Raw genomic sequence first — 27,245 nt, 5'->3', positions numbered from 1 at the left:
TTGAGACGTAGTACTGGACTAGCAACCCACAGATCGTGAGTTTAAATCAGGGCAAGCTATCAAATGGAACTCAGCAAGTCTGGTAATTTGTGGTCTGGTACTAAATAAAATGACCATGAAATTACCATATTATTGGTAAAAAATAACTGGTTCACTAATCAAAAAAGGGAGCTTCCACTGCTATCCAGTCTAGCCTGTTGCATTTCCTTCTATCCTTCAAACACAAACTCACCATTCAGGTAGGACTGGTAAACTAAACTGAGTTCTTTATTCGAAGATTACAGTAATATATACACATTGATGGAGAGCTCTTAGTAGTACGTCTTGCCTGGTCAACTAACACAATCCAACAACTTTGTCACGTGACAGATGACATTATATCGTGTCTGATGATGTATACAGTTTATGGACATACCCACTTAAAGACATACAACAACATAGCCTGTACATGACTCCAGTCCCACACTATGTGGTTGAATCTCAGGAACCAACTTTTGTCTGGAGCGTGGGCATTGGCTGGAGCAACAGCTTCTTCCATCTGATTGCACTAGTGGGAGCCGCCAAGCCATTTTCCTAACTGGGCCTGATGTGCATAATGTATGTGAGCTACAAATGCTGACAAAGCATTCACAGGAAGCTCAGCAGTCGAGGGGGGATCTGTTGGTGACAAATCCAGAATTCAGCAGCTTCTGCTCGACACCAAGCTAGAAGTAATTATTTAAAGCAGTGAAGGGGGCATTTGGTGCAGAGTTGGAGGGGGAAGAACTGCATGAATGGGCCAGCAGAATGCTGTAAGATTTTTGTGGACTATCCTGACTAAGGATTTGATTATCTTTTTTCCGCTGATTTTCTTTCTTCCTCTAACATTTCTTCAACTGGCTTCAACATAGCACCCTCTCTATGGGCACCAAGCACCATCCAACATCTCAGCCAAGTGAAACTGTTTTTTCTGTGAGCCACGACAGTGACTATCAGACAAAATTTGACCACAAGGGCTTCGTGATTGAGCCAGAGCCTGTCCTCATTCAGCGTCAATGTGCGGGAACTTCTAACACAGATCTCTGGATAACAGGCAGAACTGGGAACCCTAGCCAGTTTTCTCCTCTCAATAGCATCGAGACTGGTTGTAAACCCATTGTTGCCATGCTGTCTGAGATTACCCACAGACTCCATCCCGTCTGAAAGGGTTGGCTAATTCATTGGATAAACTTACTGGTCTGGAGTTTCCATTTGATTGCACTTTTTTTTTAAAAGCACAATTCGCCCAATATCGGTGTAACAGGTGCAAGAAATCATGGAATTGTAAGAGTAAATTGCATTCAGTGCAATTCGAGTTTTGACAATCTTTTGCGCTGGTTTAAAAACACTGCCTTTGCCCCACCTCAGATGAATTAATCATAATTGGGAGTTTCTGCTAATTGCACTTGTTTAGAAGCCTTCAAAGAGGTTCCAAAAATTAAACTGGACCTGTTAAAAAAAAGTTATGTTTTAAAATGCTGTCCTTGTTGTGCTGGTTCATAGCAGATTGTGTGTTCAGTGATATGCCAATGCTTTTGAGCAAAAACTTGGGGAAAAAGCACTTTTCAAAACAGGCACAATTTGGGTCAGAATTGCTGATTGCACCAAAAGTAGAAACTCTAATCCCCTGAATCTGGAAGTAGTTTGCTGGTGTACATGCTTCTATAGACAAGAAATGATGAACATTACTTGATCAGTAAATTAAGTTTGTATTAAAGCATGGAAGCTTTGGTGGACTTCAATGCAATGCTTTTAGTACAGCCCTTATTCCTTTCCCTCGAGCCTTACTCTTATTCACTTTGCTTCAGTCTGTTCTTCTGTCTCAGCTATATATTATTTTGGCTTTTTTGCGCAATGCACGTGTGCCCGAAGCCTGTAGAAAAGAATCCAAAACACAGAATAATTTAAAACCAAACAATTCTACACAAGGAAAACAGGAAACATTGGAACCGGAGTAGGCCATTCAGCCCCTTAAGTCTGCCTGCCATTCAATTAGATTATGATTTACCTGTATCTCAACTATCTTTAGCTGACATTGCTCCATATCCGTTGATACGCTTACCTAACAAAACTTTAATCGATCTCAGTCTTGAAAATCTCAATTATCACCCAGCATCCACAGCCTTCAGGGAAAAAAGTTCCAGATTTACACTATCCTTTGCTAGATTACTGTGTTTATTTTAGGAAAGTTCTTCACTCTTCCCTCACTGGGAAATAACATTTCTTAAACGTAGTAAAATAATCCTACTGAATACTTAATATCTTGTTTACACTGAGTGCCACAGACAAGCTGTGAAATCAGAAATAAACACAGAATTGTTGTGACACGATGAGATTGTTATCTTAGGGTAAATTTCATGAATTAGCACTCCTGGTACAGACCTTTGTGCAATGAGCATGTATTTCAGGATTTTGAGTGTGGAAGTCAGTGCATCCTGCCACATTTTCCATTAAATAAATGAATGAATGGAAAATCAGGTGTGAGAAGGATTCATCCTTCATTCATCTGAATTTCCAATGTGTACTTCGGTCACTCTAAATTCTGCACCAGGGCACTAACTTGTAAAATCTCTTCACTTAGCCATCAGGTAACCTATTGCACCAAAAGGTGAAAAATACGCATTAACAGGGTGCAGTAGAAATTCCTCATTATCTCTCTCATGGCCCTGCCCAGTATGATCAACCAGCATCCTCCTCATCAGTGAATTTAAACAGTTAGTGGTCAAATTTCCCTGGCTTGTCTCTTCCAGCTGACTTACAGTGCAACTCTGGCTGGACTATTGCCGAACAGCTTGAAAATACGGTGGGGCTAAGATAGCCTGAGCTAAAGCCTGGCTACCCGACCCGAACCCGACTACATGTGTCAGGTTCGGGTTGAAATTCCAAGTCCAGCATTCGGGCTTGGGTCGGGTTGGGCTGGACACTGCTTCCGGGAAGTCATGGGATCAGGCTTACCCATGATTCCCTACAACTCCAGCTGCAGGAATAGCCTGCTGCCGGAAGAGATGAAGGAGAGTTGTGTCGGGTCAGGCGCGAAAAAAAAATAAAGGGCTCGGGTTTGGGTTGGCAGTGGTCGGGTCGGGTTTTAATTTTATACCCGAGCTAGGCTTTAGCCTGAGCAGCAACCAAAACGGAATGGCATCTCTACACTCCCTTTGAGGGGATGTGGAGCAGTGCCTGTGGAAGAGTCTGTCACTCTAGAATTGGCCTTTATAGTCACTCCAAGCGCTGCTCCACAAACCACTGACCACTTCTAGGCGCTTAACCATTGTCTCTCGAGACAAGGAGGCCAAAGAAGAAGGAGGAGGAGGAATTGGGGACTCCCTATGTTAGGAATTCATGCTTCCTTGTTCCGTATGAGACCTGGCGTACATCTGGGACATAGTGCACCAATATGGCTGCAAATGGGCCCCACCCGGGAGGGGAGGCAAGCCAGCGAACGATGTGCCCCCACCCCCTCAAAAAAATAAATTGTCCTTTTTTGGATAAGGAAGCCAAAGAAGGTCGATAAAATGGTGAGGCCCTGAGCACACCCTCTAACCAGCAATCAGGAGCTGAACTTTACTTCAGACAACGGAGAAGGACTTTATCACCAGAGGCAGCGAACAAGATCAGGATGAGGGTATGGTGCCTTGTATAATCAATAAAAAAGTTTAATTGTACATGCATCACTGCAATAATACTGTATTACTACAAACAGAGTGAACTTGTTCAAAGTGCAAATCTCCAGAACCTTATTACTTACTAAACTTGCTACTTAAGGCAGGTATGGCTACGAAATTCAACTGACAGCCAGTAGCATTTCATGCCCAAAAACTGATTGTGGTGGCAGCTTGCAAGAGTAATTATGACTCTGCTCAAGAGTGACAGATTAAACCAGGTGCAGGCTCCATTTACTTACACTGCTAACCTGTCATTTCAATTCTGGTAGATGCAGGTCCTAATAAATTAAATTAGAAACCTGTTAGGTTTGAGAGAGAACAAATACAGCTGCCGAAAACAGACGGCTGGCAGTTTAATTAACGCTGAGTGAAATGTTCAAAGTGGGCTTGCCTCTTTGTGAAGCAATACAGCTATGCACCTAGTCGGAAATTATTTTTCTCAAGCTTCACCAATATCTAAGCAGCACCACAGTAATTAAAATGCCAACCTGCTGCAATATTATGTCACAAAGCAGCATTTTAGTACAAACAAGCGCATGCTTTGAATTTTGTTATCCACATGCCCAACAATTAAAATGGCAAATTCATGGGCCTCATCAAGATATACTTTCTTGAAGGGAGATGGCAGACTTTCCCAAGGCAGCATTTTTCATGAATCTTTTTATTTCCCCCTTCCTTATTTCTTAAAGGTGTAACTCCTTGCTGGGATCTGGTTATACAGATGGAAAGCAACCGCTTGTCTGGGTAGGCATTCTTCACATGTGAGCCTTGAGAAAATGTTGATGGGCTATTCAAATACAGGTTTCATCACAGCCATGCTCAACCAGGTCTTCATCCAATCTCCACATATGGGAACCAACGACAAAGGTAGAACCAGAAATAATTTTCCAAACTAAAGTGCAGAACATCAAAGGTGATCATCTCCGGATTGTTACCTGCGCCATGTGCAAATTGGCACAGGGTCAAGCAGATTAGAGAACTAAACGCATGGCTCAAATAGTAGTGTGGGAAGAAGGGGTTTTGATTCTTGGGGAACTGGCATTAGTACTCAGGGAAGAGGGAGCTATTCTGTTGTGACGGGCTTCACCTGAACCGGGCTGGAACCAGTGTCCTAGCCAATTTCATAACTAGGGCTGTGGACAGGGCTTTAAACTAACGGGGTGTGTGGGGGGGGAAGGTTCGGATATAGGGAAATTTAGAAATCCAAAGAGAGGGGTCAAAGCATCGAAGCAGGATAGTGATGTGAGTAACTCCCAACAGAATGGGACAGGAAGGGAGGGAGAGTTTAACAAAAATTGTACATTGGCAAATAAGGTCATTGCAGGGAATAGAGGTAAAAAAATGAAATTGAAGTTCCTTTATCTGAATGCACGAAGCATCTGTAATAGGATAGATGAACTAGTGGCACGAATAGAGGTAAATGATCTTGATCTAATTGCCATTACCGAGACATGACTACAAGGCAATCAAGGTTGGGAAATAAATATTCCAGGGTACAGAATATTTCGGACAGACAGAATGGCAAAGGAACAGGGTCGCCCTGATAGTAAAGGATGGCATAAGGACATTAATAAGAAGGGATCTGGCCTCAGAAGATCACATGGACTGCAGCGGTTCAAGAAGGCAGCTCACCACCATCTCCTCAAGGGCAATTAGGGACGGGCAATAAATGCTCGCCTCGCCAGCGATGCCCACATCCCATGAATGAATAAACAAAAATGAAGTAGAATCAGTTTGGGTGGAACTTAGGAATAGCAGGAGTCAGAATACACTGGTAGGAGTAATTTACAGGCCCCCTAACAGTAGTTATATTATTGGACACAACAATAAAGGGGAAATTATTGGAGCATGTAAAAAAGGTAATGTATTAATTGTGCGGGACTTTAATCTCCATATGGACTGGGCCAATCAAATTGGCAACAGTAGTCTAGCAGATGAATTTGTAGAATGCTTTCGTGACAGTTTCTTGGAGCAATACGTTGTAGAACCAACTAGGGATAAAGCTACCTTATGTAATGAAGCAGGGTTAATAAGCAACGTCATAGTAAAAGATCCATTGGGAAATAGTGATCATAATACCACTGAATTTCGTGTTAAGTTTGAAAGTGACACATTTCAATCACAAACAAGAATTTTAAACTTAAACAAAGCCAATTACAAAAGTATGAGGGGAGAACTGGCTAAGGTTAATTGAGTAAATAGACTGGAAAGTATGGCAGTAAATGAACAGTGGGAAACATTTAAAGAAACAATTCAAAGGGTTCAACAAAAGTACATTCCATTCAAAAACAAAAACTTGTCCATCCGTGGCTCACTCAGGAAGTTAAAGTGGGTATTAGACTGAAAGAGGCTGACAATGTTGCAAAATATAGTAGCAAGTCGAAGGATTGGGAGTGTTTTAGAAACCAGCAAAGGGCTACCAAAAAGTTGATAAAAAGGGAAAAAATAGAATGAGAGTAAACTAGCCAGCAATAAAAAAAGATTGTAAGAACTTTTATAAATACATAAAAAGCAACAGAGTAGCTAAAGTAGACATTGGTCCCTTAGAGGCAAAGACAGGAGAAATCATCACGGGAAATGAGGAAATGGCAGAGGCATTGAAAAAATATTTTGTGTCTGTCTTCACAGTGGAAGACACAAGTTCCATACCAGAAATAGGCAGTAACCTAGGGGCTAAAAAGAGTGAAGAAATTAAGGATATTGATATCAGTCGAGAAGAGGTATTGGAGAAACTCGAGGGACTAAGATCTGACAAGTCCCCGGGACCAGATGGTCTACATCCAAGAGTTCTAAAAGAGATAGCTGCAGAGATAGTGGATGCGCTGGCTATGACTTTCCAGAATTCCTTAGATTCAGGAATGATCCTGTCAGATTGGAAGTCGGCAAATGTTATGCTGCTTTTCAAGAAAGGAGGTAGAAAGAAAACAGGGAACTACAGGCCAGTTAGCCTATCAGTCATTGGGAAGATGCTGGAAACTATTAATAAGGAAGTCTTAACATTGCACTTGGAAAAGCATAGTATGATTAGAGCAAGTCAGCATGATTTTACTAAAGGGAGATTCTGTTTGACAAATTTAAGAGTTTTTTGAGGATGTAACTAGTAAGGTAGATAAAGGGGAACCAGTAGATGTAGTATACTTGGATTTTCAAAAGGCATTTGATAAGGTGCCACATAAAAGATTAATAGGCAAGGTAAGGGCTCATGGTGTTGGGAGTAATATATTAGCATGGAAAGAGAATTGGTTAACAGATAGGAAGCAAAGAGTGAGCATAAATGGGGCATTTTCAATTGGCAGGTAGTGAATAGCGGGATGCCATAAGGATCAGTGCTGGGGCCTCAGCTATTTACACTCTATATTAATGACTTGGATGAAGAGACAGAGAGTAATGTTTCTAAGTTTGCTGATGATATAAAGCTCAGTGGAAAGGTAAGCTGTGGGGAGGATGCAGAGAGGCTGCAAAGAGATATAAACAGGTTAAGTGAGTGGGCAACAAGATGGCAAATGCAGTATAATGTAGGGAAGTGTGAAGTTGCTCACTTTGGTCATAAAAATAGAAAAAGCAGAATATTTTTTAAAAGCAGAGACACTTGGGGGTACTTGTACAAGGAACGCACAAAGTTAACATGCAGGTGTAGCAGGCTATTAGGAAGGCAAATGGCATGTTGACCTTTATTGCAAAGGGATTGGAGTACGGGAATAAAGAAGTCTTACTAAAATTGTACCGGGCTTTGGTGAGACCGCACCTGGAATACTGTGTACAGTTTTGGTCTCTCCATTTAAGAAAGGATATACTTGCACTGGAGGCAGTGCAGCCAAGATTTCCTAGATTGGTCCCTGGGATGAGGGGGGTGTCCTATGATGAGGGGTTGAGTAAATTCGGCCTATATTCTCTGGAGTTTAGAAGAATGAGAGGCGATCTAATTGAGACATGCAAGATTCTGAAAGGGCTCGATAGGGTAGAAGCTGAGAGATTGTTTCCACTGGTCAGGGAATCTAGAACACGGGGACACAGTCTCAGGATAAGGGGTCAATCATTCAGGACTGAGATGAGGAGAAATTACATCACTCAAAGGGTTGTGAATCTTTGGAAATCTCCACCACTGAGGGTTGTGGATGCTCCATCATTGAATACATTTAAGGCTGGGATAGATAGATTTTTGGCCTTGCAGGGAATCAAGGGATATGGGGAGCAGGCAGGAAAGTGGAATTGAAGCCCAAGATCAGCCATGATCGTATTGAATGGCAGAGCAGGCTCGATGGGTCATATAGTCTACTGCTGCTCCTAAAAAAAAAATTGCACCAATATCAAAGACCACAACAGAGTAATCAGAAGTGGAAACACTGGCTGAATGTTTCCTCCCTCACCCATGGCACCGAACCCAACTCTTTTCTGCCTGCTGTCACCTCAGCTGAGGTCAGCTAACTCAGCAAAGACCAGAAATGGAACCTAGGATTTACCTGGTTTAGTAGGAGTCAACTACTCACTTCCTTAACCAGATCAACAGATGACAAACTCTTAGCAATGCTTTTATTCAATCCCGTTATTATTACAGCTTCTGCTGAGCCACTCACTGAAGTATAGTCTCTTTCTGTTTTACTTTAACTTTCCTATGCTTAGACTGGCTTCTCATTAGTCTGAGATCAGTGGTAGAAAATCGTATCAGTGGTGCTGGCATTGTTAGAATTGTTGGGTACCTCAATTCGCATTCAAAAATTGTGTGTGCAAGTGCATACTGGGTTATTTATTTACTTCTCAAAAAAAATTTCCACTCAGGTGATGCATGAAGTAACAGCAAGAGATTGTAGGAAGGAGCCAGTCAACAGGGCGAGTTAGAGATTCAGGTCAAGAAGGTATCTGCGAGAGTATCCAAACTGCCACCGGAGTGATACTATCCCTGAGGTAGGTCTTGGAGATACTGGGACTGATTTGAAACTCTTAGCTTGGGTTGTTTATTATGGTAAAACAGAGGCCAAATTTTGGGATGAATTCAATGTCTTTTTGCTAAGTTTGCAGATTTTAGTAGGGGCAGGAGTCGACCCACAACTGGCTCGAAAGTCCCTATCCGGATAGAAAAATCAGCTCTGCTTTCACTCTGGATTGATGTGCAGTATCTTCTGCTGGAAAGTACACATGTGTAAATGTTGCATGGGGCCAGAAATAGGCTGAGCTGTGATGTCTTCTAAGGTCAAGTATCCATTCACTGTCAAGACTCATACATGAAGAATATTATAGGTACCTAGACAAGTCAATGTCCAGAGAAGCATATTCCAGCAGGAGTCAGACCATTCAGGCAAAGAGGGGATAAAACTGGAGAAAAGTTTTTAATAATTTCCAAACTAGCTGACTCAGACCTACAGACCTCCCAAGAAAGCCCATGTGTAGCCAAACTGAATGAAGCTTTGGCCCCAAAGTGTTACATCACAGCAAACATGGACCTTAGTGCTCATCACTCACTGGACTGCCACAACTTCTCTACAGGCTCAATCAAGGAGCAAAGGAAACTTAATTGTGATTTTTTTTTACATTTGTTTTTGTGGCTGATAAATCAGGCAAAACTGGCGACTCAGCAGCTTGGAAAAGCCAAAACATCAGTTTCATTTGAGGTTGTGATTTGAACTTTGATCAGTGCACCATCAAGCAACCATAGTCATTTTGTTTTCAGACCTACTTACTGTGCAAGTCTATCGAATAGTTAAAAACTAGAGTCACACCCATAAAACAGGAAGCAAAACTGACCACAGTAAAATGTGCACATTAATTCCTTTGGGGGTTTACATGTGAAGCTTCCTTGCTTTTCTCCACTTCCGGCCTACTTTGCATACAACAGTAAAGAGGAACTTATTCACTTGAGTGGTTATTTGAAGCTGATGAAAAGAATACATACTGAATTACTTCAAATATCTAACTGTTTAATTTGACTAAATGTGGCTCGAAGGGAAGAGTCAATAACTTTTAAGATATACCAATAGAACTAAGAGATTTTTGCCTTTAGACCAGGGCCCTGTATAAGTTCAAATTTCATCTCCCAGGCTGCAATAATCTTCTGTGGCCTACCAAGCCTGGTCAATACTGTTCAAAATGCTGCTATCTGATTACCAAACCACTTGGATTCAGGTGGCACTATTCTTTTGTGGAACTGTTTTGATCCATCCTAATCAGCATATGGTTATTGTCCAAATAAGAGTATTGAGCTTTCACCGATGAGCATGGCTGAGAGCTAGCTGATTATAGTTCATTTGTATGCACAGTTTGGTGCTAATGGGACAGATGGGGGTAGATTTTCAACTTGGTGCCCAGGTACAAAACTGGCATTATGGATTAGCCGTCAATTATAGAAACTGCCCCATTCACATCCCCATCAATTTCAATAGACATGAAAATTGTGTGGTTTCTATAACAGGTCGCTGATCCGCAGCCCAATCTTTATGTTTGAGCAGCAAATTGAAAATCTATCCCCATGAAGCCAGCACAAAACTATTAGCGTTGATAAAATGAGCAACACACATGAACAAAATAAGTGGGTTTCATCCACACCTCAAACAACAGTCCAACTTCTGATCGCGATAAATGCGAAGCAGTTTGCTCAGTAGGGCTCAAGTCACAGACAGCCAGCTTTCTTTGGTCGCGAGTGGTTCAGTCGCTGAAGCGCTCTAGTCTGCTTCCATACAAGCCAGCAATGTTGCTGGTTCGTACAGACTTTTCCTAGTCATTGCGGAAGGTATCAGCCCAATGAAATTGTTGCTGTTTATGAAATTAAGACAGTGAGCAGCATAGATGGTTGTGGTGGCTGCAGAAACTGCCCCTTCCCCACTATAAATTCATACAATAGTGAGAGCAGTGGAGGTGAAACTGTTGCATAAGTGTCAGCTTGGCTTTGTTTGTAATATCTCTGAATCAGAAAGTAATGAGATTAAGACCCATTCTAAGACTTGACCATTGTCACCTGCAGTTAAATGTTCCCTATTTATGATGGAATGTCATTTCAGCAGCAAGGGGGAAGAAAGTAGCTGACCAAAATAAGGTCACTGCAACTTCCCATACTAGAGTACTGATGTCTTGTTCCATGGTTCTTCTCACTATACATTCAAACGTTTGGTACAAAAGTTATGATTCTCTATACACACACACAACTTTCAAGAATTACCAAGAAAATTTATGCAACCAGCTCGCAGCATCAGTACCAATACTGAAGAGTTTGAGACAGTAAAGACTTTCCTATCATCTCTGCCAGTTTATTGTCCAGGAAACTGAAATTTAGACGTCTTGTCTGGCACCTCTGACCTTGGCAAACGTATCAAAAAGATGTGCTTCATTTTAAGCAGATGGTAAACTTATATTGGCTAAAGATCGAGGGAAGAACCGTGTGTTCACTTGCATTCTGTTTGTTTCTATAAAATGGATACAACATCATTCCAGAACTGAGGCTCCTTTTGCCAGATCCACTTACAGAGAGAGTGAAATATTAGCAGCAAAAATGAAAGGCTCCTGCTACCAAACATGTTGTGATGTCTGAAATAAAATATTTTTGCCAACACAACTATGTTGGCTGCCGCAGGCACCCTCAGCTGTCAGTAGGCAGTGAAACCTACCAGCATAACTGCAAGACTTCTGCCCTGAGGCGTGTACAGCAGCGACAAAACAGTGGTATTCCGGAGGAGGTGGAAGCTGCAGAATTTATCAGGCGTCTGCTACAAGGAGCTATATTAAAAGCCTAAGGGAGGATGAAAGCCCCCAGCATGTTAGTGCATAATTATATGAAGTTATTAAAAAAAATTATAAATTGAAAAAAACAAAGTAGGCCACGTTTATGTTTACAATGGGAGCTATCAAGAACTATAATATTTTGATCATTTATTTTTCTCTCCTGAAAGTGCTGACTCTGGCTGGGATACATTCTTAACAGGCATTTGGAGCCCTCTAGTAGCTCTCCTATGCAGGCTTGACCGTGAACATCATCATATTTTTTAACCATAGCTGTGGCTCAGCTGGTAGCACTCTTGCCCAAATCAGAAAGTGCTGGGTTCAAGACCCACTCCAGAAATTTAAGCACAAAATCACACCAGTGCAGTACTGAGTGAGTGCTGCACCGGCAGAGCTGCTGTCTTTCAGATGAAATGTTAAACTAAAGCCCGATCTGACTTTACAAGTGGATGAAAAAGATCTAAGACACTATTCAAAGACGGGCAGAGGAGTTTTCCCATTATCCTAGCCAGTATTTAACCCACAACTAGCACCACTAAAAAAACAGATTATCTAGTCAAGCATCTCACGGCTCTTTGTGGGGCCATGCTGTGTGCAAATTGTTTGCCGTGTTTCCTACATTACAACAGTGAATGCACAACAAATGCACTTCATTGGCTGTAAAGCGTTTTGGGATGCCCTAATGACATGAGAGGCACCATATGTGTAAGCTGTAACCTGTAAACTGTAAAGGGGTTAACCCATTGCTCGAAATATTCCAGAACTCACTGGATTCCGGGATGGTCCCAGCGGATTGGAAGACCACTAATGTGACGCCCCTGTTCAAAAAGGGAGGGAGACAAAAAGCAGGAAACTATAGGCCAGTCAGCCTAACATCGGTCATTGGGAAAATGCTAGAGTCCATTATTAAGAAAGAAATAGCAGGACATTTAGAAAAGCTTAACGCAATCAAACAGAGTTGACATGGTTTTGTGAAGGAATATCATGTTTGACAAATTTGCTAGAGTTCTTTGAGGATATGACAAGCTGAGTTTATAAAGGGGAACCGGCAGATGTAGTGTATTTGGATTTCCAGAAGGCATTCGATAAGGTGCCACATAAAAGATTATTGCACAAGATAGGAGCTCATGGTATCGGGGGTAATGTATTAGCATGGATTGAAGATTGGTTAACTCACAGAAGACAGAGAGTCGGGATAGTATCAAACTTAAAGAAAAAGCATATAATTGCGCAAAGATGGGAGGCAGGTCAGAAGATTGGACAGAATATAAAAACAGCAAAGAATGACTAAAAGATTGATAAGGAAGGTAAAATAGAGTATGGGACACAGCTATCTAGAAATATAAAGACAGATAGGAAGAGTTTCTATAGATATTTAAACAAGAAAAGTTAACAAAGTGAGCGTTGGTCCTACAGAAAGTGAGTCTGGGGAATTAATGATGGATAATAAGGAGATGGCAGATGAATTGAACAGGTATTTTGCATCAGTCTTCACTATTGAGGATACAAGTATTAGCTGTAAGTCAGGAAATGGAAGGAAGGGAGAAACTCAAGAAAATTACAATCACCAGGGAAGTAGTACTGAACAAATTGTTGGAGCTGCGGGCTGAGAAGGCCCCGGGTCCTGATGGACTTCATCCTAGGGTTTTAAAAGAAGTGGCTAGTGAGATAGTTGATGCATTAGTTTTAATTTTCCAAAATTCCCTTGATTCGGGGAAGGTTCCGTTAGATTGGAAAATAGCGAATATAACTCCTTTATTCAAAAAGGAGGGAGACAGAAAGCAGGAAGCTACAGGCCAGTTAGCTTAACGGAAAATGTTAGAAGCTATTATTAAAGACGTTATTGCAGGATATTTAGAAAAATTGAAGGTAATCAGGCAGTCAACATGGTTTTGTGAAAGGGAAATCATGTATAACCAATTTATTGGAGTTCTTTGAGGAAGTTACATGTGCTGTGAATAAAGGGGAACTGGTGGATATATTGTACTTAGATTTCCAGAAGGCATTTAATAAGGTGCGATATCAAAAGTTATTGCAGAAAATTAAATTTCATGGTGTAAGGGGTGGCATGGATAGAAGATTGGCTGGCTAACAGGAAACAGAGAGCAGGCATGAATGGGTCATTTTCTGGTTAGCAAGATGCAGCAAGTGGCGTGTCACAGGGATCTGTGCTGGGGCCTCAACTTTTTAAAATTTACATAAATGATTTAGATGAAGGGACTGAAGGTATGGTTGCTAAATTTGCTGATGACACAAAGATAGGTAGGAAAGTAACTTGTGAAGAGGACAGAAGGGGGCTACAAAGGGATATAGATAGGTTAAGTGAGTGGGAAAAGACCTGGCAAATGGAGTATAATGTGGGAAAGTGGGAAATTGTCCACTTTGGCAGCCAGAATAAAAAAGCATATTATCTAAATGGTGAGAGATTGCAGAGCTCTGAGATGCAGAGGGATCTGGGTGTCCTAGTACATGAATCGCAAAAGGTTCGCATGCAGGTACAGCACGTAATTAGGAAAGCTAATAGAATGCTATTGTTTATCGCTTCAGCTATACAGGGTATTGGAGACACCACATCTGGAGTACTGTGTACAGTACTGGTCTCCTTATTTAAGGAAGGATGTAAATGTGTTGGAGGCAGTACAGAGAAGGTTTACTCGACTAATACCTGGGTAGTGTGGGCTGTCTTACGAGGAAAGATTGGACAGTCTAGGCTTGTATCCGCTGGAATTTAGAAGAGTAAGAGGCGACTTGATTGAAACATATAAGATCCTGAGGGGTCTTGACAGGATGGATGTGGAAAGGATGTTTCCCCTTGTGGGAGAATCTAGAACTAGGGGTCACTGTTTAAAAATAAGGGGCCGCCCATTTAAGACAGAGATGAGAAGAAATTTTTCTCTCAGAGGGTCGCGGGTCTTTGGAACGCTCTTCCTCAAAAGTTGGTGGAAGCACAGACTTTGAATATTTTTAAGGCAGAGGTAGATAGCTTCTTGATAAGCAAGGGGGTGAAAGGTTATCAGGGGTAGGTGGAAATGTGGAGTTATCAGTTCAGCCATGAACTTATTGAATGGCGCAGCAGGTTCGAAGGGCCGAGTGGCCTACTCCTGCTCCTAATTCACATGTTCAGATGTTCAACAGCTGGAATCTGCAGTGATTTTTCTCTTCGTAGCTCAGCCGTACAGAGGCGAAGTACAACATCTCTAAGGTTGCCCCCACTGAGACCAGCTAACTCAGCAAAAGACCAGGAATCAAAACTTGTCTCTTCTGGTCTCTACAATTCAAAGAAAAGTTAAACAACAACAAAATTAAAATGATTAGGAAATTCTAAGTGAAGACATTCAAATTTTGTATCTGTTGCTTAATGTCAATACAAATGTATAAATGGAATAAGGAATGGGGAAGCTGTAGTTTTAACATTCGAAATGTCATTGCTGTGGTACCAAGTAGCACAGTACTTTGAGAGTTGAATCGCTGAATCGTGCAGAAATACTAACACTGGCAATCAGTCAAACTACCCACATAAAACAATGATTGTTCAGGCCATGCCTGGAACATTCTGTTTGTGAATATCTTTTCTCCTTTAAAACAGTTTAGTGTTAACCAACCTTTTTCTGATTAAATCCACCCCAGGATCCGCTTCTCACTCTACCCACGGACCAGACACTTGGAGGCAAGCAGTTACTCTAAAAATGATTTGGTTGTTCAGTGCACTCTGTAACCCTATCAAGACAAAAGGAGGCGTTCATTGCTGAAGATTGCAATTTTTAGCGTATTCTGGAAATACTCCACTTCAGAAACATTTTTTGGGAATCTCACCAATTGTGCTCCACATTTCTTGATTTATCATAAAAAGTCTGGATTTTGAAAGCTGAAAGATTTTTCAGGATTTATATAGAAGGTAGCAGAATTTTTGCAAACTGACACACCTTTAGATTGAATATATGTGGAACAGATGGCAGTAAACTAGTAAGGTTAACAATAAATGGATTTTTATCTCTCATTTTCTCTCCTCCTCTTTTCAAGGTATTGAGTTTTTGCTGGGATACGGTCAGCCTCCAATACCTCACCCAAGTAGCCATATCTTCATGTGTGAGCCTTGATAGTAAATGTTGGTGGGATATTCAACCATGGACGTTGCAGTTCAACACTCAACTGATGTCTAAATGTATACTTCATAGTAGTCATTGGACAATGATTAGGTGCCAGGCTGGCATTCTCCCCTTCCCTAACTTAGGTGCAGTGAGTGCCCCAACTGCAATAAGATAACCCAGCATGGAACTGGAATTGAATCTCAGATCTTCAGGCCAGCATGGTTTAGCACTATACCAGGCAATGACATTTACCCTCTAACCTATCGGTGTGACTAAATGAAAAGTTTCTATTAGGCTTAAAATGTTCTGTTTTAAACAACTGAAATGCATAATGACTCAACATTGCGCATTTAGTGGGCAGTTATGCTGGTTCATTAATGCTTAAGTACAGTATAGACCCAAGATGTGCTCACTTTACAAAATCAACAGTCAGTCTTGCACCATAATTTAATACATAGCAATCATTTCATTAAATGAAATTCCACCTACGTAACCAGGCTCAGAATTAAGCCAGGAAACAAGGAATTGGGTTCCTCTCTCCGACAACTGGTAAAAAGGGAGTTCAATGAATTCATTCTTTTTCCCTTCTCTCAAAAACACTAATGTAAAACAGGGTATGATTCCAGACAGCAAAGAGTATTCAGTACTCATTTATTTGAGCCTCGACAGTAAATTTCATCAGGCTATTTTTGTGTGGAGGTCATACCAAACCTCAAGTATATTCCCTTGACAAGGGATTGGTAGAAGCAAGACCTCCATCACCTCCAAGTCACACACCATCCTGACTTGGACATATAATAGGCGTTCCTTTGCCACAGGGTCAAAATCCTGAAAAATTCCGATACATAACCTCACTATGAAAATATCTTCACTTTCATGGACTGCAGCGGGTCAAGGAGAAAACCTTACACTGTCTTCTCAAGGGAAACTAGGAATGGGCAATAAATGCTGGCCTTGCCAGCAACACCCACATCCCAAAGAATGATTAAAAAAAAACTCCTGGAATTCTTTCCTCATCCAAGTCTAGGGAAACTGACACTAAATGCCATTGCAGAGCTCCAGTTCTTCAGTAAACTCAGGCAGAAAAGGGATTGAACCTGGGTGTTAGTCTACTACAGGACACAGTGCATTTACTTTAAGAGTGATTATAGGAGAGCAGTCAGGTTACAATGTTCGTGGCAACTGAAAACTTTAAGGCGAAAGGTAGACTTCAAACAGAAAGAAAATACAAGTTTTCTGAGACACTCCCCAAGTCAATAAATAACTCAAGTCCTGTATATTGAACTTTACCTAGCTTTTATCATGCTCCTATTCTACAACCTACATTACAAGTGATAACTTGCCATTTTTCTCACAATGGGCATCATCTAAAATTAAAGTTAAGTTTATGTAACTTGCAGTTGACATTCAAATTTCTTAAATCAATCCAAACTTTCTCTGACTTGAATTCCCATCAGAATAGATGCTACAGCATTTCAATATAATAAACAAGAGCTGTTCGCATATTGTTCTTTTAATTTGGATTTTGAAACACTAACATTCAAAAACCAGTTCCCAGGGTTTATTGCTAAATCCAATTTTAGGTCCACAAGACAAGTTTACAGCTGCACAAAATGGATTTCACATCAATACATAAATGTCTGAAGTCAACTCCCAAAATCTGAATTAAAATATAAGAGCACCTACAGGCAAAGGGGGTACGGGCGCTCTCTTTCCACACACACTTCAAAATTGAATAGCAGGTAAAATTTTGTGAGAAGTTAGTGCAAGAATAATGCAAATTCCACCATGACTGCTTGATGTAGTTGGTCATAAAAATGCAACTGGAGTTATTGCTTGGATGTTCTGCTACACAGTATTAAATTAAGCTAAATGTACAAACATATAAACTTGCAAACGTATGCTGCCTTTCACATAATCAGGACATTCCAAGGGGCTTCACAGCAAATTATCTACTTTTGAAGTGTGGTCTCTGCTGTTTTGCGGGCAAACACAGCAAAAAGATGATCTTGGAATTATATAACACCTTTCATGACCTCAGGATGTCCCAAAGTGCTTTACAACCAATAAAGTACTTTTGACATGCCAACACTGTTGCAATATAGGCAGCTAATTTGCACACAGCAATCTCCCACAAATAGCAATGAAAAGAATGATCAGATCATGTGTTATATGTGTTGGATGAGAGATCAGTGTTGGCCAGAACTCTAGGAGTGCTCTCCACCTCTCCTTTGAATAGTGCCATTGGATCTTTTACACCCATCACGGAGCAGATTGGGACTTAGTTTAACGTTTACCTGAAAGGTAGCAGCTTTAACAGTACAATGCTCACTCAGTACTGCACTATCAGCCTAGATTATGTTATCTAGTCCCTGGAGTGGGGTTTCAACCCGCTATGAAATAAAATGGTTGGTGTAGGCTACTGTCTCAAGAATATGTAAGAACACGAGAAAAGTCATTTGATGCATACAGCCTTCCACTTGCATCTATGCGCTCTTTGGACTATTATGGGTTCACAATTTATTTAATATCCTGAGTGAAGTGAATAGCCTTGGGCTAAACTTACAGGTAGATAAAACTATAAACATTTCTCCCTCACCTTAAAATTAATCAGATGGAAAATCTAGAATACTGATCTACCAGTTATTCACCTTTGCATGCATTCTACAAATGACGTTTCCACAATCCCAGCAAGATTGAAATCATTGTATTCACATACACCACATCATCTCCTCTTGGTACTTTTACATTACTGCTGAGGCTCCAGGAGAATGGCACTCAAAATAAAACCTTGCAAACTTTCAGGGCAGCTCATCGTTTTATACATCCCATGCCCTCCAGAACCCCTTCAGGACAACAGAAAGAGGCATTTGTTTTCTGTAGCATCAACCTTCATTCTTGGACTCATAAACAGTTATGCCCAACGCACAGAGTTCAGCTGCTTTGCACAAGATTTTCACAGTTGGCAGGGATACTGCTCATTTGCCACCAAGAGCATTCTTTTCAATGCAAAAGTGCCTTATGTCTCTTTTCAAAGGAGTTACTCAATGTAGCATTAATTGTTTTTGATGGGAGTCTATTCCAAATATCTACTGCAGGAAAAAAAAAATATATCTTCTAATCTTGGCTTGTTTAAGGTTTATTAATTTTGTTCTTTTGCCCTCCAGTACACATTAAAACAAAAATTTACAGAAAATTTATGTAGCGGCTTTCACGACTACAGGACGTCCCAAAGTGCTCCACAGCCAATGAAGTACTTTTTGAAGTGCGCTCACTGTTGTAATGTAAGCTCCCTCAAATATGATAATGATCAAGACGATAATGATCAAGACGATAATGACCAGATAATCTGTTCTGGCGACGTTGATTGAGGGATAAATATTGACCAGGACACCGGGAAAAACTCCCTTGCTCTTCTTCTAAGTAGTGCCATCTTTTACATCCACCTGAGAGGACAGGTGGGGCCCAGTTTAATGTCTCATCTAAAACACAGCACCTCCAACAACACAGCACTCCTTCAGTACTACACTAGAATGTCTGTCTTGATTTTTGAGTTCAAATCCTGGAATGGGACTTGAACCCACGACGTTGTAATTCAGAGACGAGAGTGCTACCAATTAAGCCACAGCTGACACATAATTTAAATTCAATAATATACACTTTCAATGTTTTAAAGTACTAGATGGCATCCCTGCTCAATTTGAAAATGGATTTTCAAATAAAAGTATTCACTACATATTGTGTATATAAATAATAAATGCCTGTAATACTATAGTTTTGAAAAGTCTCAAAGTAGGACACACAAAGAATTACTTCTGGAATAAACTGAAAGAATGATGAGTTCATGTCCAATCTCCTCAACATAGCCCCTGATTCAATGTCCCTCCCTGGCTACTTTATGTTAAACTTAACAATCTCAGCTGATGATTAAGTATGAAGCCAAGCTTCAAACACCACATCCAGTCCATTATCAAAACGCTTCCAATCTTTTCTTTCACTCTGACTCCTGCAATCTAATGTTGGATTCCTGAAAAGTAGACCCAATTCTAGATGAAACTGATGTTTGTTTTGTCAATGCATTGTAATATATGTACATATAGTTACATATGTATAACAAACCTCTCAGTACTCAAGTTTATTTCCTTGTCAGTTAAATATTGCAAATACTTCTCAATTCTTCCAGTCAAAATATTACTTAAGCTTCTTGAGTTGCATGAGATCGTTCTCCTGCTGAGAACTGAGTAAATCACATAACTGGGGAATATCAGTTCCTGCTTAAGGTTTTGCTGTGAATTGAGTGGCCATTCCTGATACTACATAAACTCCCTAAGTTATTAGAGCAGCTCCTACCTCTTTAACTGATGATTCAATGATCTAGTCTCTTTATTTAGCACTATGACCGAAGGCAAGAAAATAGTCACAGAATTAGAATCACAGAATTGTTACAGTGCAGAAGGAAGCCATTCGGCCCATTGTGTCCACACTGGCTCTCCGAAAGAGCAATTTACTCAGTTCCATTCCCCCATCTTCTCACCGTAACCCAGCACATTCTTCCTTTACATATAACAGTCTAAATCCCTTTTGAATGCTTCAATTGAACCTGCCTCCACCACTCTTTCAGGCAGTGCATTCCAGACCTTAACCACTCTCTGCGTGAAAAAGTTTTTCCTCATGTCACTTTTGCTTCTCTTACTAAATATTTTAAATCTGTGCCCTCTCATTCTCGATCCTTTCACGTGTGGAAACAGTTTCTCTCTATCAGTCCACACCCCTCATGATTTTGAATACCTCCATCAAATCACCTCTCAGCCTTCTCTTCCCCAAAGAAAGCAGCCCTAACTTCTCCAATCTATCTTCATAACTGAAGTTCCTCATTCCTGGAACCATTCTCGTCAATCTTTTCTGTAATCTTTCTAATGCCCTCACACCTTTCCTAAAGTGCAGCACCCAGAACTGGACGCAATACTCCAGCTGAGACCAAACTAGTGTCTTATACAAGTTCAACATAACTTCCTTGCTCTTGTACTCTATGCCCTTATTAATAAAGCCTAGGATACTGTATGCTTTATTAACCACTTGCTCAACCTGCCCTGCCACTTTCAATGACTTGTGTACATATACACCAGGTCCCTCTGCTCCTGCACCCCTTTTAGAATTGGACCCTTTACTTTATATTGTCTCTCCATGTTCTTTCCACCAAAATGAATCACTTCACATTTCTCTGCATTGAACTTCACCTGCCACCAGTCTGTCCATTCCACCAAATTGTCTGTCCTTTTGGAGATCTACACTATCCTCCTCACAGTTCACAATGCTTCCAAGTTTTGTATTCAACAAGAAGTACTTGCTCTCATGGCTTCAATTCTACAGAAGTTGCATAAATGGGGAATTATGATAAAATGTCCATATTTGTTAAGATATGGCAGCAGTGGGGAAGGAAACAGATAGAAATACTTCCAATTGTGATGTTAGCACCCCCACTTCCAGGATATTCTCGCAGTTTACCACAACCAACAAATAAACCATAGCTACATAAATACAGAAGGGAGCTGTAGTAAAGCTACAAATAACAAGGCCAAGGGTGAACTATAAACTGGGATCCTACCCAGGATTCCCTACATCATGGTATCAACTGGGCCATCAGTAGAGGTACTGAAGGATAGATAGGTAAAGCCCCACAAAGTAGGAGAATCCACGGGAAGATTAGGGGAAATCAATATGGACAGTTCTCACATATACCCTAATGGTTGGTTAGATAGCAGCAGCATCAGATGGACAAGTCCATTTGGGTATGGAATAACATATAGCATGCTGGACCTCCAAAGAGGGGCAAAGACAACAAACAAATGTGACAAAAAAAACACAAGCCTCGTTTAAAAGATGGCATCTACAACAGTAGATACTGAAGGTAAATACAGACAAGGGAGGCCATTCAAGACTTTTTAGGTCATCCTTTCATCGAAATCAATGACCCGCCCACACCCCCCCCAATAGTAGCAGCTAACTGCCTTTTGAATGGTTCCAGAGTTTTTGCCTCCACCACCTTTCCATGTATTAATCACTCTTGGCATGAAGTGGTGCTGTCATTAGTCGTGAATTTGCTTTTTACCAGTTTTTACATGTGTGTTGCAGTCATGGTTTAATTTGAAATAGTGCTGCAGATTAATATTCTCTATTCCACTTATTAGCCTGTCTGGGTTGTCATGTAGAATAAGTTCCATATTCTATGTGCACAAGGTAATAGAAGCTAATTCCACTCTTATAAAAAAAACTAGTCACAAATCTTGTGAACAGTAGGCTTTTACATTCCAGTCACTAAGGTATTGGTTACTGGACCAGTTCCAAACCTGATGGCATGAGACCTGATGACTCCAAATTGACTAAGAACTGGTCATTCCAAGTAATAAAATGCACAGGTCCTGTCATGATGTAAAGACAATACTGCACAGGATATATGCACACAAGTTTTGTTTATGAGAGAAGTCAGGATCAAGCATCCTTGATGCAAATCCAACATTTCTTGATAGTTTTTCTTCTGTTTCTTCTGCTATTTGTGCACATCGAGAATAAAATCTTTCCCAGCGCCACGTACATGCTATATTTTCCTCTGGTCACTAATTTAAACACAAAAATAATCAAGTTAGCGAGAGCAATAGAAATTGATCACAGACCTTTGCTCTGCTGTTTCAACTATTCTTAAGCTTGTTTCCTTTGGAAAATGGATGAAAGAGAATAAATAAGTTTTTTTTTGCTTAATTTTCTTATGCAGGGTAGATGGATTTTAGGATAATGAAAAGTGAATCCTGAACTTGCGTTCAGAGCATGAGGTGGTTATAGAAATAAGGGGAAAGATCTGAAATATCAACATAGCTACTACTTGTTTAAAATAACCTGAATATATAGCATTGTTCAATAACACAACAAAACTATAGACAATTCAAATGCATGTTACAAACATGTCATAATGCAAGAAAAATAGCAAAATTTTGCATTAAGCATACACTGCAGCTTTTTTATCTCACACACTGCAAAAGTTCAATTATTGTTTATTTCAAAACACTGGATAAATGAAGGAATCACATTAATGGTAAAATGCAATGATGTGATTTAGCAACATATTCAATATTTCAAATATGATAGTATTTCAAAACCATTATTTCCTATATGTAAAGAAAGCCAATAGACATTTGAAACTGTGAATCTTAATTTTCATTTTATAGGACATACAGGGAAAATATAGATTCAACATAATAATTTAACATTCACAATAACATTTTCCTGGATATTTTAATCCTGGCTATCTCCAACTGACTAGCATCGCTGCATGAGGGGGTGAGCGGGTGGGGGAAATGGCAGTCGAGGAAAATTGGCCCTCTTCTTTTAAATGCACTCCAGAGACTTCAGCACATAATCCAGGCTGACACATCAGTGCAGTGCTGAGGGAGTGCTGCGCTGCTGGAGGTGCCAAACAACCTTTACTACATGTGGTTCGCAAGGACTACACACTAGTTTGTTAGCCCAGTGTAACTAGGAAGTAAAGCTGACGGAGGTAAATTCACCAATCACATTCTCCAGCAGGGAGTTAAGCTAGAACAGAATGGGCATGGGGTACAACACTGTATTGCTGATTCTCCAATCCATGTGAGCATGGCTCCCTGCTAAGAACAAGGCTTTGTGAACTTCTGCCAAAGTTTAATGGATACACGAAGTTACCTGTGCAATACTTTTGGAAGGGAAATTGTTTCAAATGTTTGTTTACCATTTCATAAAAAGCAAATGCAAACACACACTGTCATCGTGATAAAAATACTTTCTTTTTCAGTTTACAAACATAACAAAAATTATGCACCTCTTCTGAATCCACCCAAGAAAATCTTTTAATTAAAACAATGTTAATTTACATATGGCATAATCATCACTCTAGTGAAATCAAAATTTATCTCACAGCCAGTCTTCTGCTTTAACATAATCTTACTTGGAGATCATTTCCCTCAGTCCTTCCTTCCTCATACAATCATCAGGTTTCTAATGGCCAAGCTGCCTTTCACCTAATTATTACTTCCTGATTTACCTTAGCTTCCCTTTTTTTGTATTCAACCGCAGTGTCTTGGATTAATTTTATTGAGAAACCATAAACCAAACAAATAATGGATCCATTTGCAGACCTCAAATTGAAAAATTTGAAAAGATGATTTCATGTGGTAGTAGCGTGGGCACACAAGACCTTACTTAGCACAGGGTGAGGCAACTGTGCATTCAAGGCTGGAAGTTTGAGAATGCATGTGGCCACTTATAAGAATAACTGTTAAGCTAGGTATAATATGTTCTGATGAAGAGTCCTAAGCAGAAGTTGCTGGAAAAGGAGAGCAACACTAGTAGAAAGGATAGTTAGCAGAAGTCCCACAAGCTATACTTGAATCCAGCAGGGATCACTGGATAGCAATTAGAACAGAAACCCTGAAATTCAAAACAGAAAATGCTGGAAACACTCATCAGGTTTGACAGTATCTGTGGAGCGAGAAACATTTCAGGTCAATGACCTTTTATCAGAACTGGAAACAGAGACGCAACAGGTTTAAAGCAAGTATAAAGGCAGAAAATGGGGGGGGAGGGGGGGAGCAGAAGGAGAACAAAAGGGGGGGAAGAAAACAAAATTTCCTTGCACCATTTTTTGTCTTTTAATCTCTCCTGTCTTCCACCCTATCACACACCTTTCCTTTTGTTCACCCTACCACCCACCCCGCTTTCTCTGCCTCTGTCCTTGCTTTAAACCTGTTATATCTCTGCTTCCAGTTTTGATGAAAGGTCATTGACATGAAATGTTAACCCTGTTTTTTGCTCTCTACAGATGCTGCCTGACCTGCTTAGTCCAGCATTTTCTATTTTTAATTTCAGATTTCCAGCATCTGCAGTATTTTCCTTTGTAGTAAAACTGAAACCCTGTTTGATTTTCCCCTCCATAACTGAAACACTGAGATTGTGATACCCTAATTGTCTGGATGACGTCAGTAAACTAAGCACATAACAGGGATCAATCAAACTGGGTCTTTTCTGGTCCTTTTGACTCAGCTACTGATTGAATAAATCGCTGAGCTTTTGGGGACTGCAAGTAGGGTGTATTGTTGCAAGAGTCTGTCCAATGATATATGTACTAAAATATAGCATTAGCACCACACAAATACATTGGTTCAGAGCAACGACCAAATGTCCAGTGACCAGGTCTATTAGTGGAATCACTGCATTGTTATGAGCTTTGAATTATTGAGAATGGATCAAACCAACAGACAAATGATTTTCATTTTCTAAGCTGGCACCTTGCAACAAGTTCTTATAATTTCAATGCAGTTGAATCACAGAACAACCTCAAACAGGTCACAGTATTTCAATAAGAACTCAACAGCTTTATTTACTCCTTTTGCATGCATACTGAAAGAAATGACAAAACAGCAATTGACTAAACATACCAACAGCTATATCTTCATTAAATGTCAAAGACAGTGAGAATTTGATGCATGTAAACACCAGACTGAAGACAGCAGCAAGATTTTACAGTACTTACTACTCCTGTTGCAATCTGTCAACTGCAGAATGAAGGTCTACAGTACAGATTGGACTTTTTTGTTGTTCATAACTGTGACTTTTGTACCCTGATTATATGAACCCATAAAGAGCAATAAGAGGGAATCTTTTGCTAGAGGCTTACACGTAGGACCAAGCCCTACATATTTTTTTGCATAAATGCCGTCAAGCTGCCGCTCAATAGCTTTTTCAGCTGTTGGGTTAGTCACTAAAACTGTCTCCAATGTCAATGTTTCCACATGAGAAACTGTACAAAGAAAAACATATAAAGTTTCTTTATTCTACATTGTCTCTTGCAAGGTAAACAGGTTATCTCAGGCACTGCCAAGAAGTTTCTGGCCTGGATATTTCTCTGCCAATCATTTTTGATTCTTTTAAGAACAGCAGGCTCCCAATTTGTTTACACTAATTTAAGTCTAATACTACGTGCAGACTGGAACAAATTAATATTTCAACTTGTAGAAGCACCTTTGGACACTTAACCAACACTTCTGAAACATTACCTTCTAATGCCTTGGGCTTGGGAACATTGCAGCAAAAATGCTTTAGGTCTCACATGCTCCTGTACTATTTCTATAGAAGCTTAACCTTTCACTGTAGAAACTCCAGTTTTGCACAGTATCCAATGAGCTATGAGTTGGGAGAAATAAAAATGCCACTTTATGGGAAAAATAATACAAGTGGTAGAATGCAACAACTTTCATTTATACAGCACCTTCAACGTAGGTGAGGCAGTTCACGGAGGCGTAAGGAAGAAATGAAAGCTGAGCCAAAGGCGATATTAAGAGGGTAACCAACAGCTTCTTTGAAGATGTGGGTTTTAAGGAAGGATGTGGAGAGACAGAGGGGTTTAAGGAGGGTATTCCAGAGTGTGTAGCCTTGCCAGCTGAAGGTACAGCAGGCAAAGTTGCGAGGGAAGGGGTGGTGGAGCATTCACAAGAGACGAGTCAGAAGAATATAGCATTACGGGTGGAGGACATCATGTAAGGCTGGAGGAGATAAGGCAATAACAGGATTTAAACACCAGAATAAGAGTATGAAATTTAAGGTGTTAGGAGCCAATATAGATCAGCAGGGACAGAAGTGATGGTTGAACTTGGTGCAGGATAGGATATGGGTTTTACATCAACTGAAGTTCACAGATGGTGCAGGATGGCAGGCTAGTCAGGAGAGCATTGGGACAGTCAAGTATGGAGGTGACTAGGGCTTGAAAAGAGTTTTAGCAGCAGATGGACAGAAATAGGTGCAGGGAATTTTATGAAGCTGGAAGTAGCTGAGGATATGGGTTTGGAAATTCAGCTGTGTTGAACTGAACGTCGAAGTTGTGAACAGTCTGTTTCAACCCGAGACTGTGGTCGGGAAGGGCAATAAATGCTGGCCTAGCTAGCCGACACCCACATCCCATGAATGAATAAGAAAAAGAATGGATTTGGTAACAAGGGAATGGAATTTGTGGAATGGTCAAAGACAATAGCTTCACTCTCACCAAGGTTTAGCATGAGAAAACTGTGACTTATCCAACATTGGATGTCTGACAACACAAAAGCAGTGGAGGGGTTGAGACAGGTGATGGAGAGGTAGAGCTGGATGTTTTTGGCATATGACTTCAATAGAAATCAGACACAGTATAAAGCAGGTTGCCGATCCACTATGAGCACGTTTCAAACTCAGGTCAAAGACCAATTTTTACCCCCAGTGATTTCACTGTTACTGAACATTTAAGGTTCAAAGAAGACAGGAGGTGTCATTTTATTCATTCTGATCCATACACTTAACTATTCTGATATTTGTAAGATTACTCTGAGCTCTAAAATCAAATTGCATAATTCGATCTCTGGTGACTTTCCTTTGGTCCCTTCCTAATAGGTTCTAGTGCTCTGCTGGCTATCATCATGCTGAAAAGGTTTAATTCTGCAAGGGTTTTATTTTTGTTAATTTCACTTTTGATGTTTCAGCACAAATAAAACCGATGTAAAGGTTTCATTTCCCCATTAACAATATTTGCTGTAATAATATCACTGTAATGTTTTTCTGGTAATTCTTGTAGGCGTCAAAACTACAAGGTGCAAAATTGCCCTCATCTCCCTAATGCAATCATTCGGCCCCAGTATATTTCTCATTATATGGCACATCTCTACCTACCCCACACTTTTTAGACCTTGCTGGCAGCTGCAGTAATAATTTGACTCATTTT

General features: G+C 40.4%; 1 protein-coding gene and 1 long non-coding RNA gene across 10 annotated transcripts in view; one reads left to right on the top strand and one right to left on the bottom strand.

Moving 5' to 3' along the window:
• Positions 1 to 15,273, top strand: part of LOC137348177 (uncharacterized) — a 123,682-nt gene extending 108,409 nt beyond the window's left edge. The window contains exon 3 of the long non-coding RNA XR_010969087.1: positions 15,012 to 15,273. This is a non-coding gene — a long non-coding RNA (uncharacterized lncRNA). The remainder of the gene's footprint in view (positions 1 to 15,011) is intronic.
• The window catches only part of raraa (retinoic acid receptor, alpha a), a 594,392-nt gene that overhangs the window by 343,037 nt on the left and 224,110 nt on the right, over positions 1 to 27,245 (bottom strand). The gene's annotated exons all lie outside the window — the stretch shown is intronic.

The sequence above is a fragment of the Heterodontus francisci genome, chromosome 33 (assembly GCF_036365525.1).
Source record: "Heterodontus francisci isolate sHetFra1 chromosome 33, sHetFra1.hap1, whole genome shotgun sequence".
In the NCBI taxonomy this organism is placed as follows: domain Eukaryota; kingdom Metazoa; phylum Chordata; class Chondrichthyes; order Heterodontiformes; family Heterodontidae; genus Heterodontus; species Heterodontus francisci.
The sequence above is the reverse complement of the archived record's forward strand: the minus strand, read 5'-3'. Positions and strand labels throughout refer to the sequence as shown.